Below are 6610 nucleotides of genomic sequence, written 5' to 3' on the forward strand. Positions count from 1 at the left end.
GAAGTTTGGTTTAGAAAATGCTAAGCCTATCAAGACTCCAATGGCAACAAATGGCCATCTAGACTTAGATGAAGGAGGTACTATAGTTGATCAAAAACTTTATCGTTCAATAATTGGTAGTTTGCTTTATATTACCGCATCTAGGCCCGATGTTATGTTTAGTGTATGCATGTGTGCTCGATTTCAAGCTTCTCCTAGAGAGATTCACTTGAAGGCCGCTAAGAGAATTCTAAGATATTTGAAGTATACTCCCAATATTGGTCTATGGTATCCCAAAGGTGCTCAATTTGAATTAATTGGATATTCGGATTCGGACTATGCGGGGTGCAAAGTTGATAGAAAAAGCACCTCCGGTTGTTGTCAATTTCTTGGTAGATCTCTTGTTTCATGGTCTTCTAAGAAACAAAATTCGGTTGCTCTATCTACCGCCGAGGCGGAATATATATCGGCCGGAAATTGTTGTGCTCAACTATTATGGATGAAACAAACCTTATTGGACTATGGAATTATTTTCAAGAATGTGCCTCTCATGTGTGATAATGAGAGTGCGGTAAAATTGGCTACCAATCCGGTCCAACACTCAAGAACCAAGCATATTGATATACGGCATCACTTCTTAAGAGATCATGTTGGCAAGGGAGATATCTCTATTTATTCCATTGGCACCGATGATCAATTAGCAGACATTTTTACAAAACCTTTGGATGAAACAAGATTTTGTTCTCTAAGAAGTGAAACACCGATGATCAATTAGTCTAGACTATGGCACCATTTCTGCTGGGGTGGATCTTTATACTGAAGATAATTTTGAGGATTTTGTGCAGTTTTATGAGCCAGCCAGGCTCGGTATACCCAGGAGATTTGGAGAAACAGCAGGACTCAGACATCATCCTGCTGTCATCAACAAGATTGCCAGAGTCATCATTCTTCCCAAGAGTGGTGATAAGAGTAAAATTCGAGATAAGTTCTGGAACATAATCCAGCACATCATGAATGGTGAAGTCATGAACATTGTTCTTTTCATGATGCGGCAGCTTAATGATTTAAAGATGGACAAGAATCAAAACTTGGCATATGCTCCCTACATTATGGCTCTCATCAAATCCAAGACAAGATTTGAGGGCCCATGTGAGATTGTTCACACTCCATTCAGGCCTTTTAAGAATGAGATAGGGTTTCTCACCAGGCCACTCACTCCATTCCCAGATGATGAGGAAGACCCTGGCTATGAGGGTGGAGCAGCTCCTAATGTTGAGGAACAGCAGATGCCTCCTCCTCCACCTCCTCCTCAGCCTCAGCACTATTGGGAGCCTGCTCCAGGATATTTTGATCCTTATTTTCACAATATGCAGCAAGGGCTGGAGACTCATATTGATACTCGCTTTGAGGGGTTGATGTCACATGTGGATCACCGCCTCGATGACATGCAGTCTCGCTTTGACAGCAACTGGGATGCGCTCAACTCTGAATTTTCTGACTTTCGTGATCAAATTCACACTAATGTCACTGATCCCATCATGTCAAGGCTGAATAATATGCAACAAAGTTTTCAAGATAACATGGGTGCTCTCTCCAGTCAGTTTGACAATCTTTCTACAACTGACAACATGCATGATATAAGTCAGAGGCAGCAGCAGCTCCAGCAGGACTTTGGCCAGTTCTCCTCCCTGTTTGACACCTTCAGCACTCATTATTACAACATGCATCCTCCGCCGAGTGATCAGTAAGGCCTCTCCTTTATGGCAATTGATGCCAAAGGGGGAGAGAAGTGATGAGAAGTTGTCAGGCGTCTCCTTCAGGGGGAGTTGGTGGTTCTATGTGGACATCAAGACCATGCATATGCATTTTACCTTTTCATGCCGCTTTAGTTTATGTCTTATGCATTCGGAACTTGGTTTGATCCATTAACTCTATGTCGTATGTCTGTGGACTATTATCTGTAATATTCTGTGGGATGAACTATGTTTTAGTTCAAATTACTCTGTGTGTGGTTAATCGAGATGTGATTATAATTGCTGCGCTCACTCTACGGATCATTTCTTGTATGCCTCGATAACCATGATTGTAGGAAAGTCTCCATCAAGCTCCAATATATTATGTGTGTTATATCTTCAACTTCAAATAATCTTGCACACACTTAGGGGGAGCCTTTCTTGCATACTGAGTTTTTATTGGGATTTATCTATCTCTTGGACAGAACTTCAAATCAAGATAAGTCCTATGAAACTCATCTCCAAGATCTATCTTATACCTTAGGTATGAGAGAGATTTGGAGAAACTAAACTTCTCTTTAATATACTATGTGGTGTTGTCATCAATTACCAAAAAGGGGGAGATTGTGAATCATCTAGGCCCCTTTGGTAATGTTTTGGTAATTAATGACAACTACTTGTGGACTAACGATTCTTGGAGAAATAAGAATGCAGGGTGGACCACATAGAACAGGAAATGTTGAAGAGTCATACGCATTGGTTGTGGATCAGATGAAGGCAAAGGTATAATATAGGTTTTACTTTTGCCGGTCTTGAGGTGTTTAGAGAAGATACCTGACCGGATTAGTAGGCTAGATAGCCGTACTATTAAGAGGGGTCAATGACTTAGATCTGTGTAAAACTTAGTGCCTCATAGAGCATCAAGTAGTTGCATTTGCATAAGGGCTAACAGCGCTTCTCATTTCGTGAGTTAAAAGTTCATTCAAAAGCATGTTTGAAATTTGAGAAGTCTTGGTCGCGCGGACTGTCCGGCCCTCGGGGGCGGACCGTCCGCGATCCTCCAGCAGGTCCGGGGTTTGACCATTTGTGTTGACTCTGTGTTCTATTGCACTGCGGACCGTCCGGGCCTTAGGGCCGGACCGTCCGCAGTCCTGACCAGAGGAAGGTGGCTTCGGGTCAGTCCCTGAATTATAGGCGGACGGTCCGCCTGTGAGGCGCGGACGGTCCGCATGTGTATAACTCGTTTTTGGACAGGGATTGTGTGTTTTTATTGGTTTGTACTACGGACGGTCCGGGGGACCAGTCCGGACAGTACTGTCTCAGGTCGCGGACGGTCCGGGATTTATAGCCGGACGGTCCGCGTGTGTTAACTCCGTTTGATCCGAGGCTCGGGTGTTTGAAATTGCCAGGTCGCGGATGGTCCGGCCTTGAAGGGTGGACTGTCCGGACCTACCTTTTGAGTCTGCTCTGACATGTTTCAACGGTCATTATAGCCGTTATGGTGTACGGCGGACCGTCCGGCCCTAGGGCGCGGACGGTCCGCGTGTGCGCAGAACTGCCCCCTTTTTCACATAACGGTTGGTTTTAGATGGGGGACTATAAATAGAAGGGTAGCTCGTGTGTGAGACCTCTCTTGGCCATTCCTTGCACACATTGAGCTCATTTGTGATCCTCCAACTCACTCTCTCACACTCTTTGCTTGAGATTGCATTCTAGTGAGAGATTGAGGGTTCCTAGTGCATTTGCATCATTTGGTGATTCTTGAGGCACTAGGTGGTACACCGAGCAAGCGTCGTTGGCTTGTTACTCTTGGAGGTTGCCGCCTCCTAGACGGCTCGGGTGATTGTCTCCGTCGAGCTCTCCAAGAAGATTGTGGAGAAGCCGCAGTGTTGATTGTGAGGGGTTCGCGCCTACCTCGCCGGAGCGGCAAAAGTGACATTAGTGGAATCGAGGTATTGAGTGATTTCTTGTCCACTTGGCTCAAAGATCAAGTCGTGTCTTGATAGAGGAGCAAGTGAGAGCTTGAAGTCCACCTCAACGTGGATTAGGGGTGATCGGCAAATCACCGATACCACGGGATAAATTTCGGTGTCTATTCCTTCTAGCATTACTTATTGCCTTGCAATTGATTAGTGTTTTGCTTATTGTTCTTCAAGTATTCAATCTCCGTAGTTGTCTTTCATACATTGTTTACTTATTGACACTAGTAAATTTATTCCTCTTGTTGTATTGATTAAATTTATTTAGTATTGTTGTTTTTAGTCAAAACCGTCTATTCACCCCCCCTCTAGCCGGTGTCCTAGATCCTACAAAGGTACCAGCCAAAACATGAAGAAATTAAATTATATGAACTGCTTAACTAGCTTTAGTAATTAGTTTTCCTTGTCTCTTGATGCTATTTTTAATTTTGCTATGGACATGAGCAATAGAGATCACATTAGGAGGAAGGAGGATGATGATGATGACCTCTTCCTTTTGATTCTCCCTTCCCTATATCTCTTGGGCTATCTTGTACATAGTAAAAAGAAATTGAGGCATACATCAGCGATGACCGGGAAGGAAAAGGTCCGAGAGCTACTTGAAGGACATATTAAGAATTGTAGGGTATCATTTAGAATGGAACCTTACATTTTCAAAGTCATCTATGCACTGATTACATTAGTGTCATTCAAAGTCAGATCACCTGTCTGAAATAATCTATGCACTGATCTCATTTGCCTAATTTTGTTCTAGGGTCCAAGGATGAGAAAGTCAAGTCATGTCCTAATAGTTGATGCATCTTTAGGTTTGATGTTGGTACCATTTGAAGACAACATGTTACCGTTCCAGAAATATTTGATCATTGGATGCTGAATTATGTTATTCTGTGTTTTTTAATTGATCTGTATGTTTATTTTGAAAAAGAGATATGTACTGAGAATCATATTACATGCATGCTTAAATTTCAGAGAGAGTGATATGCTGTATAGGTTTGTGAAAGAAAAAAATGTGTTTCATAGAGCATTCAATGTGTGCATGCCTACGAACAGATCATTCTATATTTCATAAACCTGGATCAAAAATTGTGTTTTTTATTGGCTTGTGTTGGTTTTTGAGTTTGGGGTTTAATCCACATGGAGTAAACGAAGAAACATAGTTGTTTGGGTTTTGGTAAATAATCCATAGGGAATAAACGAACAAATATTGATTGATTGGTTTTAGGATTTAATTCCACAAAGAATTGGGTGAAAGGTTTGGATTCACCCAATCCATGTGAAGAAATAAACCAGAATGGAAAAAATTCCCAAACAGCCGAACGAGGCCTCAGGGGCCCATTCCCCGGCAAAATCTCAACGTGATCTCTCCCTATTTCCTCGGCACATAAGTGTCAAACAGACTTTAGTTAGGCGGCGCACAATTTCGGCGATAGGCTAAACTTATTTATCGCCAAACACCTTTATTAATTTTTTATGCCTTCGTTACCGAGAGAGAGAGATTAAGGTCGGTTTGTTTGGCTGTCTTAATTGCCACGATTTGTCACGTCTAAGATTAGTTAAGTTTGACTATTCTATTTGTTTTATAACCATAGTTGTGACAAGTTTTTTTATTTTACGCATGTCCTACTCGTTGATGATTTGTAAAATTCTGACAATTTCTTTAGTGGTAATAAACTGTGGTATAAAATTTAAACGTCTAACATTAGAAAAGTGTGATATAAAATGCGTGACAATTTTTAACAATTTCAGCATCGTACTACTAGTCTACTAGAAACTAGGCTCGAAAGCGATAGGGGTATGCTCAACACTGCTCGTGCTCTCGCTGGACTCTGCCAATCCGACGGTCCAACCGGACAGGCATGCCTCCAAGTCTGACCCGGACGCTGCACCGGCACCAGAAGCCACGCGCCGGATCCACTGCGCCGGGGTTGTTGGTGCACCGTCCCGTGTTGCAGACGTGTCGCGGTCCAGCGGCCGAGATAACAATCGGTTTGACGCCGATACAGTGGACAACTCAGCGATCTCAGGCTGTGCCACGGGAACTAGCGCAGCAGGGAATCGCAAGAGGCCTCTCTGCGCGACATGTGTGAAGAATGAATAAAAGCGGAGTGAGAGTGAGACCCAGCCGTCCCCCGGTCCCAATCCACCCACCGCATATGGGTCTACCACGTTTTCTATGCTTCCTCCGTTCTTAAATTACAAGTTTATTCGGACATTATAAAAATAAAATATTTTAATCTAACTAAATTTATAAAATAAAAATAACAGTACTTATGATGACACATAAGTATTATTATATATTCATTATTTATTGTGTAGCAATTAGAGCCATTAATTTTTATATTATTTTTTTGGAAACTTGAGATGTTTTAAATCTCTAAAAAGGTTAAAACAACTTATAAGTTTAAATGAATAAACTACTAAAATACTTTAATTTTTCGTTTCATTAGCATTATTTCAAACAGTAACATGTTTTGAATTTTTTAGATACTTCTCGCTAGCCAAACTGTCAAAGGTGCTAAAAATAACTCTATCAACAGCAACTAAAACAGAGTCCTATATTTTGGCTTTGAGGATTCCTCCTATTTTTAAAAAACCTGATATGTTTTAACTCTCAAAAAAAGAAATAACTTATAAGTTTAAATGGATAAAGTACTAAAATGCTCTTTTTGCTTCACTCGCATTGATTCAAATTGCAAGATATTCTGATTTTTAGATATTCCTCTCTGGGCAAAAGTGCTAAAAGTAACTCCATCAATCAATCAATAGCAACTACATTCGAGTCCTATTTTGGCTTTGAGAATTGAGGCCCCGTTTGGTTTGGGCTGATTAAAGTTTAGTCCCTAAAGAAGCAAACATGGTGACTAAAGTGAAGTGACTGGTGATTAAAAGGAACTAAAGTAGTATTTTTACCTTATTTGC

This window comes from Zea mays, chromosome 5 (genome assembly GCF_902167145.1).
Source record: "Zea mays cultivar B73 chromosome 5, Zm-B73-REFERENCE-NAM-5.0, whole genome shotgun sequence".
Classification (NCBI taxonomy): Eukaryota; Viridiplantae; Streptophyta; class Magnoliopsida; order Poales; family Poaceae; genus Zea; species Zea mays.